Below are 15765 nucleotides of genomic sequence, written 5' to 3' on the forward strand. Positions count from 1 at the left end.
TTTCGTTGTCCACGACCCCTCTCAGTATGTGGTGAGGATGTCACGTGGTGTGTGGCGGCGGCTAGCTGCAGGATAGTGGGCCTTGTTGTCTGCACCCGTGAATGCTGACACAGGCCGGCCGGGGTGGCCGAGCGGTTCTAGGAGCTACAGTCTGGAACCGCGCGACCGCTACGGTCGCAGGATCGAATCCTGCCTCGGGCATGGATGTGTGTGATGTCCTTAGGTTAGTTAGGTTTAAGTAATTCTAAGTTCTAGGGGACTGATGACCTCAGAAGTTAAGTCCCATAGTGCTCAGAGCCATTTTTGCTGACACAGGCAGCTCGCTAAGCGGCTCACACTGTTTAGGTGCAGAATAGCTGCTCGCAGTGCGGAAGACTCCCATAATATTTCCAGGAGATGACAGCCTCCGGTGCTGGGTCTCGTTGTGAGTGGCAGCGCATGGCGCCAAAGCGCCCTTACCAGCGCAGAATTGTGGGCGGCCTTACCTGCTGCCTTCCAGGGTAGGAGTCTGATTGCTATGGAGTTAACCTGAAGGTGGCCCGCCAGTGGAGAGGTACCAAGTCCAGGGAGTAGGACTCGGTACTAGAAGATGGCACGATGATTAAGGCTGTTCAGTATTGTTCTGGTACCTGGCATGGCCCTCTCGTTATGGTAGTCGCTTTCGGGCTGCTGATATTTCTGCTAAAAATGACATTCATTTATAAGGTTTAGCGGCACAATTTTTGTGGCGACGCACTGCATCCAGCCCTATTCGGAGCAACTAATTCGTGGCCCAGCGATTTAGAAACTGCTCGGCTCGGTGTGTAAGAGCCGAGTCTTACCACAGCACTGGCAAGCGTGCAGTGCTTGGCCTGGTCCGTTGCGTAGTACATAAACTTCCATGTTGCTACAACCGGCATGTCGTCACCTCAGCACTCGGCGGTCGCCTGAGGCTCCTTCAACTGCTGCGGCTGAACTGTCAGATTCCGCAGTTTCGCCCAAAAAATGGTTGCGATGTTACAATATCTTCCTCCTTCGAGACATTCATCCCTGAGTCTCTATCCTGGATTGGTCTCCTACAAAACTCTGCATAAATAGACAAAATGTTCTATTTACAATTTTTTTCTCAAATGCTAGGCGGCCTCTGTAACTTTGTACCCTCTGGCTCCTAGCTCATACTTACTCACTCCATAATTATTCCAAATCTTCAAAATGGCTCTGAGCACTATGGGACTTAACAGCTGTGGTCATCAGGCCCCTAGAACTTAGAACTACTTAAACCTAACTAACCTAAGGACATCACACACATCCATGCCCGGGGCAGGATTCGAACCTGCGACCGTAGCAGTCGCGCGGTTCCGGACTGCGCGCCTAGAACCGCGAGACCACCGCGGCCGGCTCCAAATCTTCATCACAACTAATAGTTTACAACTCCCCCTGTCGTTTTTAACAGATGAACAGTCCTCATAAATACAACAACCCGCCTCACAATGGCTATTGTCATCTTGCACTAGACATGTTACGATGTAATCTCTGCTTGTGTCGGCCGCAACCCCTGCTCAATAGTGCCTTTATTATCACTATTTGTGGAGTAATGATGTTGCACACAACATCTGTCTCTTACTACTCACTTAAAAACTAAAATAATACCCCAAAGTATTTCGCTCTATATTTTTCTTAACAAATCCCCTTTAACCATACGTGGTCTGATTCTATCATCTCTTATACTCAGTTTCTTTTTTGTCTGTCTTGTGGGGCGGCGGGTGGAAAACTTTCTATTGTTGCCGTTCTCAACAAAGGCTCTCTAACTATAATGTTGGCAACCAGAAAGTGATTCACAAAAACGTGATGCCTTAATTAATGTTCAATGTGCCCACTCTGATGGACAAATAAAGTTATTGATCATTGAAGTTCATTACGCTGAGGATTTAGGATGATGTCTGGGATTCATAGAAAGTGCAGTTTACTATAATAATTTTCACTATATTCTGAAAACGATAAAGTGTAAAGTTCCAGACTAATGCTTACCCAAGCAATGCTACTATCAGCTCTTGTACTATCAGAGCTGTTCAGAGTATATTACGTGGATCCTATTATCCCTAGATAACGAAACTGTTCAATAATCGTTATCGATGTAAATGTTCAAAGTGAATGCTCTCCAAAATTTGATGTTAATACTCATCAAACGCCACACTAGTAATGGTAGAAGGTCTGTCCTGTGGCGACAAGTGAAAATACAACATATGCAAACTGAGAATAAATCGCTGAGGTCGTTCCGCGATTAACACTTTACCACAATGCAAACTCATTGTTACGTGTACCCCGAGTTAGGTAATACAGCATCCAAGGCTGTTCCTTGCAACTGCACTGTCGTGACGCGGCTTCCGACATGGAGTGCTCGCTGATACGAATCTAGAAGAGATCTGGGGCTTGAATCCAGCTCGCATTGCTCTTATTTATATAGCTGCGTTGCGGACCGCCGAAAGCGCAGCCGACAAAATTTGCTTTCCTGACTAGCCGCTGAGACTAGTAGAGCACCACTGCAAGTTACTAAATAATTAATTGCTTTATTCGCTGAAGGCCGATGAAGCTCTCAGTTTAATTGTGCAATCCGCATACAGGTAAGTATCTATAATAAAATTCTGATGTGGCTAGGTTAAATACTTTTGGCGAGAGAATTATTTTAGTTGCACTGCACGCAATAAATGAGCTCTGAAATTGCCCTTTGGATAGACGCTACAGCTATAGTTTTATAGCTACCTTTTGGAAACTTCTCACATCTTTGTTATTATAGCGTATCTCCATTCTACTTAATCCAAACATCCTAGCTTTATCTAATCACTTACTTAATCTATCTCGCTTCCCTACTTTTAGGATACAAAAACAGAAAATCATGACTTTCAACCAAAATATTACTTTGTGAGATCCAGCATGCTGTTTCCATTAAATTATAATGAAAAGGAATCCGAATATAAGTTTTGAAGTTTCTAGCTCCTTCCTATTGCGCCGATGATTTTTACGTAAAACGTCCAAATTTCGAAAACCGTTAAAGGTACTAAACTGAAACCTAACACATTATCATCCTAGCATCACTCCTGACATGCTATTAACTTTTCAGATTATTTACTTTACTTTTAAGGTATTGCGCAACATTCATGACGTCATAGCTAGTTACTGTGGACTAGGCTGGCACACAATGGAAAGCATATGAATTCTATATGGCGTGAGTAGGCTGCTTCCCTACAGTCTAGTGGTTGTTTTGGAACATCACTCAGATCTTTCCCCCCGCTAGAGATTTTCTCCCCGTCCTTTCCCAGAAAATATATTCGCAAATATATCCCCACACATGAACTACATATTCAACAATGAAATCCGCCAACAGAGGTGCAGTTGAGATGCTCTTTTATTTTTTTCTTACTACCTGTGTCAACATTCCATTATGACGTCTTCAGGTCCCATATCCATCTCTCAAAAATAAACGATATTGGCATACTGGGTCATATGTTCCTAGATGTCGTGAATTCGAAACCATATACAAAGTACTTCCTTCAAAGCACTCCTGGAGATCTTCGAAGGAAGCACTTGCGATACGGTTTAGAATTCACGACATCCAGGAACATATGGCCCAGCATGCCAATATCGTTTATTTTTTAGAGATTAATGTGGGGCCTGAAGATGGCATAATGGAATACCGAAACCAACAGTAAAAATGAAATAAAAGAACATCTCAACTGCACAGCTGTCGTCGAATTTCGTTGTTAAGTTCTTTACCAACCGCTGTCCCTCTCCCACAATGGATCAACAAAGACGGAACTACATATGGTACTACCACTCACAATACGTCGATAGATAGCCCCACTTATCCGTCTCACTATAGTACAAGTCACAAACTCAATTTCTCTCGGAATGCATGGAGTTCTGTTATCCGTGTTCACTGGAAGCAACTTCCGCTGCGTGGGGTAGCCACGCATTCTGAGGCCACGGTCTGCGCGGCTCACCCCATCGGACGTTCGAGTCCTCCCTCGGGTATGAGTGTGTGTGTTGACTTTAGCGTAATTAGTTTAATTTAAATTGAGTAATGTGTAAGCCTAGGGACCGATGACTTCAGCCTTTTGGTCCCAAAGGAACTTACCACAAATTTCTAAAAAGCAACTTCCTTGTGCCTTATTGCTGTATATTATACGACTTAAGCCTCAGTGGTTTTCTTCGCAGTTTTCTCAATTTATCACTTAAGGTATTCGAACCTCCAGGCGATAGTTTCCACAAGCTGGAATGTCGTCCATCTAATTTTCACCGAAAGTCAGCTTTGGCGTGATGTTGAGACACTAGTTAGTCTTAGGTTTGATCGTACCCTTCACCCATATTGCAACACCCGGCACATCATACAGTGGATGCGTTGTAAAACAGCTCGCAGCGATTGTCAGCAGCTTGGTTGGTTGGATGGTTGATTTGGGGGAAGGGACCAAACAGCGAGGTCATCGGTCCCATCGGGTTAGGGAAAGAAGTCGGCCGTGCCCTTTGAAGGAACCGTCTCGCCATTTGGCTGAAGCGATTTTGGGGAAATCACGGAAAACCTAAATTAGGATGGCCGGATGCGGGTTTGAACCGTCGTCCTTCTGAATCGTGTCCAGTGTACTAACCTCTGCGCCATCTCGCTCGATCAGCAGCTTGCTCTGGAAGCCCGTGACCCAGTGCTCCTGCTACAGTTAGACTCCGAACATCTGACATGCACTCCTCAAAAGATTCTGCCCTGTCTGCCCGATAGTTAACTTTACGAACACGTCTCCTCTTCCTTTTCCTGCGTTCACCCTGCTTCTGAGGGAGAAAATGCGTCGGTACCGCTTCTTCCACAATATCTGCAGAGAAACTGTCAACATCAACAGCTTCCTGTGCAGTTCCCGGAGTATCTAAAATATCATCGTCGGCTACGATTCCACTCTGCACGACATAAAAATCAGTAGCATATGTACGTTCCTCTACATCTGGACCTGACTCCACAGTCTATAAACAACACCCATTGTCACCCAGTGGGGCAAATTCTACTGCACTTAAATCACCCATGTCGCAGTTTGATGAGTCGCCCGCAGAACGAGGTCTCACTCAAATGCTGGAAGCTCACTACGCCACTCGCTGCCAGACACGTCAACTAATCGGAAACGTCGGAATAGACACGCCCCCATGTTTTTCCTTATGGGGCCGCAGATGGAAAGTTATTTATGTCCGAGTGGATTCCCGTTCAGCCAGTCTTTATGTAATCATCACTTACGACAATGTCGTCTTAGCACAGGTCCGGCTGCATGCCAATAGAACAGCTATTCAGAACTTATTATCAAGTTCCAGACAGTTATACTCTGGTGTGAAGTTATCTTTCTATAATTAACGAAGTGTTAAATATTGTGTCAGCTACAGTATCATAAATGAGGACAATTGTTTCCAAAGTTAAATAGTTTCCATCCTCAGGCATTAATAAATTACCAATAAAAATTGTGTGTGTTGTAATATCTACTAGACTTTCTCCTGAAATAATCTAGACTTGCTACAATATATCATACTACCCACTTATTCGCTCCTGTACAGCACATACTTACTTCGTCAGACGCTATAGCTATTTCATACTTACTACTCCACATGGTATCTGAGCAGATGGTTCTAACTCCCACTCATGTCAACAACGTTAGTGCAGCCCGCACCGAGTAAACTCTCAGAAATATGCACTTTCCTGGGAGTCATTACTGTTATCTTAACTGCCCATTGTTAGAATAGTCCAACCAAAAGTTAAATTTTAGCCCTGCTCCCCACAGAGTTGACAGCTTTAACTATACCACCGGTAGGTGAATACCTTACGTGAACAGATAACCTATCCATAGGCGTATTCCCCCCCATTTCAACTTTCTTCTCCTCCATTATCTTTGTTTCCTCTCCTTTCTTCCTTTCCCTCTTAGCCTCCTTCCTTGTTTCTTGAAAACTCCTCCGCAAATCATCCTCATATTCCGGAGAATTGCGAAAAACTATTTCCTTCTCCCTTGCGCCAAGTGCTTTCAGCCTTTTAGACAACTTTGCATTGTCCACTTGTATCTTCTCCACCTCGTCTCTTACACCCTTTAATATTTCCTCCCTGATAGACCCCCGTAACTCTGAAAACTCCGCTCCTGTGGTATTGTTCAAACGTAATTCCCCTTTATCAGTTACGCAAATATAAATGGCAAAGACACCCAAACGTAGTATTATTTCAACACTTCTCACTACTTTACATGTTTACATAACGAGGCGTATTCCTCGTTCAACACCACTGCCCGTTACGGACGGCGCAAATAACACACATTTCCTACAGTTCTGAGATTCTGGCGTCGTGAAAAATCTATTCAAGAAATAGAACAAAACAGCAACACAAAATCACATTACGAGAAGTAAAGAGCGGCGACACGTAATTTCTACTTTATATACTGAAAACAATGAAAACTCCTTGGGAGCCCTCAACTTCACATCCTGAATCGCTACATAATAGCACATACTGCTAAACTAACATTCTTATATACACACCCACAGAAACGTGTCGGCGACTAGATGCCACATACACTGACTCTACGTGATACTCACAGTCAAATAAAACAAACAAAAAGACTGCACTCAACCGACCGAATGTTGTCGTAACTGCAGCCCTGCTGTGGTCGAGTCATCTTCCGTATCCACGTACGGCGGTTGTAGGAGTCGTCTTCTACATCTGCGAATGGCGGACGTAGGCGTTGTTGATCTCTCTTCTAGGACCAACTTAGGTGGACCCGGGGTGGAGGGCAACTTCTGTACAGGATTGGGTTGTGGCGGTGGGTCGTGGAGAGAAAAATGGTTCAAATGGCTCTAAGCACTATGGGACTTCACATCTGAGGTCATGAGTCATTTACACATAGAACTACTCAAACCTAACTAACCTAAAGACATCACACATATCCATGCTCGACGCAGGATTCGAACCTGCGACCGTAGCAGAAGCGTGGTTATGGACTGAAGCGCCTAAAACCGCTCGGCCGCTCGGCCACAGTGGCCCGGTCGCAGTTTCGAATCCTGCCTCGGGCATGGATGTGTGTGATGTCCTTAGGTTAGTTAGGTTTAAGTAGTTCTAAGTTCTAGGTGACTGATGACCCATAGTGCTCAGAGTCATTTGAACCACAGTGGCCGGCGGTCGTGGAGAGAATGCAGGCCAATTGCAACCAAGATAAACAACCTGCCTTTAGTCAAAGTTGCATGTGGCAGTGCGTTTCCCCAGTTGCGCCCCCTATAGTCGCTAGAATTATTTACCATTCGTCTCTGGTCTTCTTAGGTCCTTCCCACGTCACGTGTATCAGGCAGCGTTAGTTCTCGCCGTGGTCAGGGGTCACAGCGTTCTGGCTCATTATATTATGTGCAGCCCCAGTACATTGCTAGACGGCAAACATTCAGAACCATCTTTGCGGTGTCCCTAAGTCGATTAAGGTGATGTGTGGGATGGTTCCTGTAAAAAACACACGACTTATTTCCATCCCATAGTCAACATTCCGTGTGCATTGCTGACTCTCGATCACGGTTCACTGGGTTCAATTCCAGGCCGGATCGGGATTTTCCTCGCTCGGGACTGGATGTGAATGCTGTCCTCATCAGCATTTTATCATCATCGATGCGCAAGTCACCGAAATGGTTTCAAATAAGAAGACTTGCAGCAGGGGACCGCACCCCCCCCCCCCCCCCCAGCAGAAGGGACTCCCGCCCAAATATGCCATACCTGCCTTTCCTTTTTTTTTCATCACCATACTTGATCTACGCTTGTTTGTCCACCCGTTACTTCCTCCTCGACGAGACGTTAAATCTCCTATTGATTCTTACGTACAACACTAACAGTATAAAATAAACTAAGCACTGTTCTGCACATATGCTGATTGTTGACCAAAGAGTTTAGGGTGGCTGCACACACATGTCGGCTGGACGCACATAATGTGGGAAACTTCTGCAAGACTTGTATTGTTGTATGGGCAGATGACACCGCACAAGCTCCTCAAAAGGAAAGACTGCTTGTGACGTCTATGTCTGAGGAACATAAAGGTTGAATCGGTTTTGGGTGAATCTTGTGAACTTTACTTGGCGTGCTAGTGTTTGTTACATTTCATTACGTGGGACTCGCGGTCTACCGGTAATTATATTTTAATTCGATTACTGGAGAGCAGCTGACGCTCCGCCTGCTACTAAATTTGCTGTTGTATTTAGTTCTATCACTGAGGGCTGTGTCCTGCTCTATGCCCATGTTGCGCCTAAGATTTTCACTTTGTACTTTGTTTTGTTGTTGAGTATATTAAATAATCCTTATTACTTTTATTTGAGTCATCACTCGTCAGCCTTCTGACTGGTCTGGCGGGGCGCGCCACCAATTCCTCTCCTGTGCAAATATCTTCATCCAAAAAAGTTGCACTTGCAACCTACGTCCTCAATTATTTGCTGGGTGAATTCCAATCGCTGTCCTCCTCAATAGTTTTTGCTCTCTACAGCTCCCTCTAGTGCCATGAAAGTAATTCCCTGATATGTTAACAGATTTCCTACCACCTTGTAACTTCTTCTTGTCAGTGTTTTCCATAAATTCCTTTCTTCGTCGATCCTCCGGAGAATTTCCTCATCCCTTACCTAATTTTCAACATTCCTCTGTAGCACCACTCCTCAAATGTTTAGATTCTCTCCTTTACCGATTTTTCCACGGTCTATATTTCACTATCATACAGCACTGTGCTCCAAACTTACTTACTTACTTACTTACTCCTCGGTGCTACAGCCCATGTAAGGCCTTGGCCCCTCTGATGATCACAGCCCAATCCTGACGATTTTCTGCTCGTTTCCTCAATCTCCTGACTGCAATCGTTCTTAAATCATTTTCCACATCCTCCAACCATCGTTTCCGGAGTCTCCCTTTGCTCCTTTTGCCACCTGGATTTCCTGTGTAAACCTTTTTGACAGCTCGATCCTCTGACATCCGCTCCACATGGCCCAGCCATCTTATTCTGTTACGCTTAATTCCAGTCACCAAGTCAGGATTTCTATACGGTTCTTCCAATTCCTTGTTTCTCCTTATCCTCCATTGCCCCGCCTCATACACGGCTCCAAAAATCTTTCTTAATATTTTCCTCTCCCATCTTCTCAAGAGCTCTTCTTCTGCTACAGTCATTGTCCATGTTTCTGAGTCATACATTACCACCGGTCTTGTGACTGTTCGATGGACAGTCACCTTCGATTTTCTGCTCAGGCTACGTGGCTGAACAATCTTGGTCAAGGCCCAGTAAGCTCTATTTCCTGCAGCTATCCTAGATTTTATTCCTTCTCTCCAACACTATGTTGAAGAGTAGCGTGGGTAATACATCACGCTGTCTTAACCCTTAATTGACCTCAAATTCTTTAGAAAGTTTTCCTTCTACCTTTACCTGGCGTTTTGTGCTGGTGAGGATCACTTGTACCAGTCCGATAAGTTTACTTGGGACGTACATTCTGAGGAATTCAGAAATTTCTTCCTCAAATTAGGGCGTATGTTTGATACTAGTAGACTTCTCTTGGCCAGGAATGCCCTTTTTTCCAGTACTAAACCACTTTTTACGTCCCCCTTGCTCCGACCGTCATGGTTTATTTTGCTGCCTAGGTAACAGAATTCCTTAACTTCATCTACTTCGTGATCACCAATTCTGACGTTAAGTTTCTCGCTGTCCTCATTCCTTATACTTCTCATTACTTTCGTCTTTAATTAGAAAATCACACACGCTAGTTAAAAGTTTAATTATTTCATTGTGGTCCTGGTAATATGTTACAAATGTAGCAATTATTAGCATCACCCCAAATTACCGTCGTTCTTTTTTCTAACATACACGAAGAGCAAAACACATTGTTTTACTTGTTTGTTCCTGTGGTAAGGAATCGATTTATCTTCGGGTATGCATACAGGTTGAAGTCATTATATACCTGACAAAACATACTAGTACTCGTCCTGCGTCAGTTGCTACTATACCAATTATCAGAGCCGTGAAGTACAGCGCTTTCTGTTAATTGTCTTAACAACTACTCTATCTCAATCATCTTGTAAATATTTAGCAAATTAATTGTAATCGGTAGGAGCAACAGATTAGAATTAGGTTGGTGTTATCTTGGTAACTCGCTTTTCGTGACGCCTTGAGCAGGGCATTCACGCCACAAAGTAATCCATCTCCGATGAAAGACTGACGACGAGAGAAAAGTGGCAGACTGTGGCTGTTGTTAGCAAGTGCTACCCTAAACGGGTCTCTATTTGAGGTACTGAAGCGCTTCGTAGATCACGGAACGCCGAGGTTGTAACGAGATTGCTGTAATTGAAGAAATTTACTTGCCAGGAGTACTGCGCGGTATGTTCCATTGTAGAGAGGATACCTGCAATCGAGAAACAATAGCTGCAGCAGAGGTTGATTTACTAGCCGCCAGTTGCAAACCGTGACACAGTGGGACACATCACGCTAACTTGGAACCAAACTGTAGTAACAGCCGAGGAAGTTACGTGGCTTACAGGACGCAGGTTCTGAACCATTGGTCTGCAGCAGATAATAAATTCATGAATTATGGACCGCCATCAGCTGCATACTGGAATGACGACAGTGAAAATCTGTGCCGGTCCGCGACTCGAACCCAGGTTTCCTCACTGGACGCCTAAGACCGCGCGACTACCACGCGCGACGATGGTGATTGAATGTATCACTATAGCAAGCAGCATTCTACTAATACCAGTATTGCTGTCTCTTGTTTTGATCAGTACCGAGGTGGAATCTTCCTATACGTTGGTCAGGGGCCTGAAGATGCCGAAGTAAAGTGCCTAATCTGGTAGCCAAATAAAATAAGAGGCGTATTCCGAAATTAAGGTCCGATCGGCCGCGAAATGGAAGCCACAATGATGATCCGATAAAGCTTTGCATAGGTGTGTTGGACAGTGTATCTATTATGACCTGTCTTTTCCGTTCTGAGCGCACAGTGAGCACGTAAAGATGCCTAGAAAACAGCGCCCCCGGCCAAGTATGAGTGCCTGTGAGAGATTTCTCCTGATTTGATGCAGCCCATACAACATAAATGCCATGCGTTTCCTTCTTCATGACAGTTCTAGGCCGCATTCTGCAGGGGAGCGTTTTCGGTGGGAAGTGTTTGATCGCTCTCCATACAGCCCGGACTTTGCTCCCGCTGAGTTTCATCTCCGCTGATATGAACACCTGGCTATGAAGTCAACGTTCTGTCACAGACAGCGAACTGCAGATCAGCGTAGAGAATCGGCGAAAAGTGCAGACGACTTCCTTCTATGATGAAGGTACCGGAAAGTTGGCACAACGCTACGATAAATGTCTCAGACGGAGCGGCGACTATGTAGAGATGCTGCTGGGAGATGTGGCTAACTACAGCAAATAAAACACTTTTGATTTTCACTGTGGTATCCATTTCGTGGACGATCGGACCTTACTTTCTGAATACGCCTCGTAAGTTTGGAAACAGGACGGCTGAAAGGCGTTTAATTTGACATTCTGTATCGAACAGCCGAGTACCTCAATCATCTATGAAAAGATGGACATACAGAGTCTTACAGAATCATCAACAAACAGTCTTTAAGACGTAATTTAACGAGCGACATTCAAGAGCTTGTAGATACATGTGAAGCTGCTTGGAATTCGTATTTAATTCTTTTGGTATTTTATTATTGACCATTTTTTCTTTCCTGTCAAACATTTCATCTGAAAACGACGTGTTTCCCTTAGGCAGAATGCTAGGTCCGTATATATTATTGTTCAAGTGCATTACTTAATGCACTAAATTGCGTATTTCTGTATGATCAACTTTTCTCGGAGACGGAAAACGTTCCAAATACAGTTTTTTAAAACGGAGGGAAGTGCTTATCTATACAGTAATGACGTTTACAGTACTGGTTTCACGGGTAGCAATATTCCTAGATGGTAGATGGTACCTGCTGGCTATGTCTGATATGGATTCTTTTTTATGACACTTCTCTGTAGACCGTCATTGAATTAAGTAATAGCCACGAAATTCTAATAAAACGCCTCCCCTTTTACAAGACCTGACCGCGATACGCAGTTCCCACTTTGAAATAGCCTTTCCTTTGACTTATTGTTTGCCGCGCTGGATTAGCCGAGCGGCCTAGAGCGCTGCAGTCATGGACTGTGCGGCTGGTCCCGGCGGAGGTTAGAATCCTCCCTCGGGCATGGGTGTGTGTGTTTGTCCTTAGGATAATTTAGGTTAAGTAGTGTGTAAGCTTAGGGACTGATGACCTTAGCAGTTAAGTCCCATAAGATTTCACACACACACACTTATTGTTTCTTCAACATACAGTTAAAATAAATACTAACAATGAGCAACATTGACTTACACCATTTCTGATTTTGGCCTATTGAACTGTTCCATCAGTATTACTTACCCTTTTATTTCTGTAGTTGATACCTTTCTGGCTATGAAAGGAAAACATGTTTTTCAGTTCCATGTTTTCTAGAGCATACGCCAAATGTGCTACTGCTGTGTATTTTTCGTTGCTTTTCCTGTCTGCCTCCGTCTAAAACTGTACAAACAATTCGTTACAATCAAAAGGATAATCTACCAGTACATTTTAATACATTTTAATTCTTCCCTTCGATTGAGTAGTAGAGTATTCTTGTTAGTATTTATGATGCATGTGACACAAGACAGACTGTGTGGTAACGTTCTTCACGGGGTATTTAGGGAAACAAGCTCTGAACTCTGCGGTGTTGCGTCCATCATGTTTCCTTCGGTACGTTGACAACATCTTTTTGATATGTACGATATTGCAGGGCCCCTGTTATTAAGAAGAACGATGCGAAGACGGACCTGCGTAATTTCTGAAGAGGACGATCTGCATTCTGAACTACAGTAGCTGTGACTCGTGTTCTGGGAAAATGACTACAACAAGGGGGAAATTCTTATTGCTGTTCCATGCGGTACTAATGGCTCCGAGCACTATGGGACTTAACATCTGAGGTCATCAGTCCCCTAGAACTTAGAACTACTGAAACCTAACTAACCTAAGGACATCACACACATTCATCTCCGAGGCAGGATTCAAACGTGCGACCACTGCAGTCGCGCGGTTCCGGACTGAAGCGCCTAGAACCGCTCGGCTACAGCGGCCGACGTTCTATGCGAAAGTCCGTGATTTCACACTAAAATAAGGAAACGCTTCGCATCGGATAAGGAGGAGACAGTTTTGCGCCACCGCTATATCGGTATGAAGGAGGCACAAAGAAAATGTATCACTCATCTCGTCCATGTCGTTCACGAGTGTCGAGTACTGATAACTTTGAAAAAATGAATGTCTTTAAGAGGAGTAGACATGCTGCTTCTGGAGAATACAGAGGCCACGTGAAGAAAACAGTGAAGTTGTGCGCACAAAGCTATCCCGATAGATGGTGTCCAAGACGAACGACAATTCAGCGAATGTACAAAAAATTATTATGGAAAGGCACTGGAACACGAGGCAGAACAGTATACATATTACTGAAAAATGAAAGTAAGAGATGTAAGTTATTGAGAAGGCGTACTAGGTTAGGCAAGCTGAACATAAGAGGCAGTGAACACTAGAGGCAGTGAAAATGTTTGGAGCTATGTGATTGGCCCTTACTTCATTGAAGAATCGTAACGGGTAAAAGACATGCACAGTTTCTTATCGAAGTACTACCGGCTCTTCTAAAGGAAGTATTACTTGAAATACGTAGGTATTTGTGTTGAAAACAGGTGGGTGCCTGGTTCACTACTCGCTTTTGGCTAGGAAGGTGCTCACCCATCTCCTCCCTGCTTGCTGGATAGGTCGTGACTGTGTTAACAACTGGTCTGCACGTTCGCATAATTTGACGCCACTGGACTTTTTTTCTAGGGTAAACTCAAAGATGAAATATATGCACAACTTCTAAAGGTACAAAATCGTTTAAAACATCGCACTGTTGTAGCATGTGCAATGATATCGAAGGCATCTATCCTGAAGGCCTCAATTCAGCGACTTAAAGATGTATTACGGTAGTACCTGAGCATTTCGAAGACAGAAATGGAATTTTTAGGGGTTTCCATGCCCACATTTCCTCTTCGTTGCTCTTGCAGGCGTAATTTTGCAATGTAAGTGTGTGTCTTGACATTGACCTCAAGCCGAAGTACGGCTACCTCATGAGTCACTGTTTACAGTGGAAATCACTTTCTTCGCACTCGAGTTCGTTTGCCTTCAGAATACCTCTACATCTTATTGCCCGTTATTCCTTCGTGAAATCCAGACTTGTCACTCCACCCTAAATTGTTACGCGTCTCGAAGCAAGCACTGAGTTACCTCCGTGCTTTAGTGTTGGCATTACACGCAAGGGCTGCAACCCCGTATGTATTTGGCCCAAAGTTAAAAATGTAAGAGAAATCAGCAAACGAAAATCAGTAACGGAAAATAGTATGCTGTTACACTAAGAGCTGAATAAATTACGTTGTGACTTAATCCGTCCTTTTACAATTTGCAATTCTGAAAAAGAAAGATTGTAGCAATGGTGGAACATTGGTTAATCCAGCAAAACAACTTATACCTCGGATGAACTTCCCAACACCTGCCATTTTACCCATGCGGCGACACATTGCTGTCTGAAACGTCCGAGGGTGACGCAGGGAGCCACGTTTTGGCACCATTACACAGAAGGGTTGTAGACACTTTTAAGCCAAATTTCAAACTTCTGCGCTCAACGAGAGAAAACGACGGGGTTTCAAAGGAGTGAATTTTTATTTCTTTTGCTCAGGGTACGTATTTCCCTCTTCGACGCTGTTGCAAAATCATACATTTATGTTCGATATTGGTGAAAGTAGTGACGTATGAAATGACAAGTAGTATTTTAATCAAAGGTTTTTTGTTTCAGGTTCACTGTGTGGTTGCAGAATGTAACTGCGGAGGAGGATTCCAATTAACAAGGTAAGTGACAACGCCATTTAACTGACTCTGATGGTTTAGAACTGATGTTCAGAGGAAACGACATAATTTACTATCTTATATCATCGTACTTTCATGGTGGTGGTGATCCATTCACTAGAAATGTTTGTATCCTAAAACGACGCTATGCTATTGTAACAGAAATGTGATATCTCAGTATAGAAGCCACTATACAGGGTGAATTACCTGAAACTTAGACCGCAAATATTACGCTATTGATGTGCGGTTTTCACAGAATGGGTTGGTATTCAAGGGCTCGAATTTTTAGCCAATCAACAGGTTGTATAATGCTTAGAAAGTGTATTTTTTCTGTAAACTTCCTCTTTATTAAATGTAACAATGCTTATTGACATTAACAAACTAAAAGTATGGCCAATTAGGATCTCAGCGGTGTTTGATGCAGGATTCTATTTCTGGTCGTCTACGAGATATCTTATTTTCAAAAGTTCCCACACAGACACCGGTTTGTGCCATTTAGCCTGCGTACTTGCTATAAACAGTGTTGTTACGTTTGGTTACAGTGTGGTTGTGTGTTCCTTGAGTACACTGCGACCGGATAATCAGTCAGTGTGTGCCAGTACAACCAGTAGGTTGTTAGTGGACGATGGCAGTTACCAATACAGAAACAACCGACATGTTCAAGGTGCATGAAGAGTGTAGGAGGGACGAAGCTCGTATGCGGTAAGATATCCCGATAGATGCCAACCGCCTCTGCAGTTATTTATGAATCTCTTCAACCAGTTACGTGAAAGTATTAGCGTAACACCTAGACAAAGTAACAGAAGGAAAGAAGTGACGACAGAAGA

At 43.8% G+C, this 15765-nt stretch overlaps 1 long non-coding RNA gene across 1 annotated transcript in view; it reads left to right on the plus strand.

The window, feature by feature from the left end:
* The window catches only part of LOC124607344, a 977175-nt gene extending 962231 nt beyond the window's left edge, over positions 1 to 14944 (plus strand). Inside the window, exon 4 of the long non-coding RNA XR_006978811.1 lies at positions 14889 to 14944. This is a non-coding gene — a long non-coding RNA (uncharacterized LOC124607344). The remainder of the gene's footprint in view (positions 1 to 14888) is intronic.
* The last annotated feature ends 821 nt before the right edge of the window (positions 14945 to 15765 follow it).

This window comes from Schistocerca americana, chromosome 3 (genome assembly GCF_021461395.2).
Source record: "Schistocerca americana isolate TAMUIC-IGC-003095 chromosome 3, iqSchAmer2.1, whole genome shotgun sequence".
NCBI lineage: Eukaryota > Metazoa > Arthropoda > Insecta > Orthoptera > Acrididae > Schistocerca > Schistocerca americana.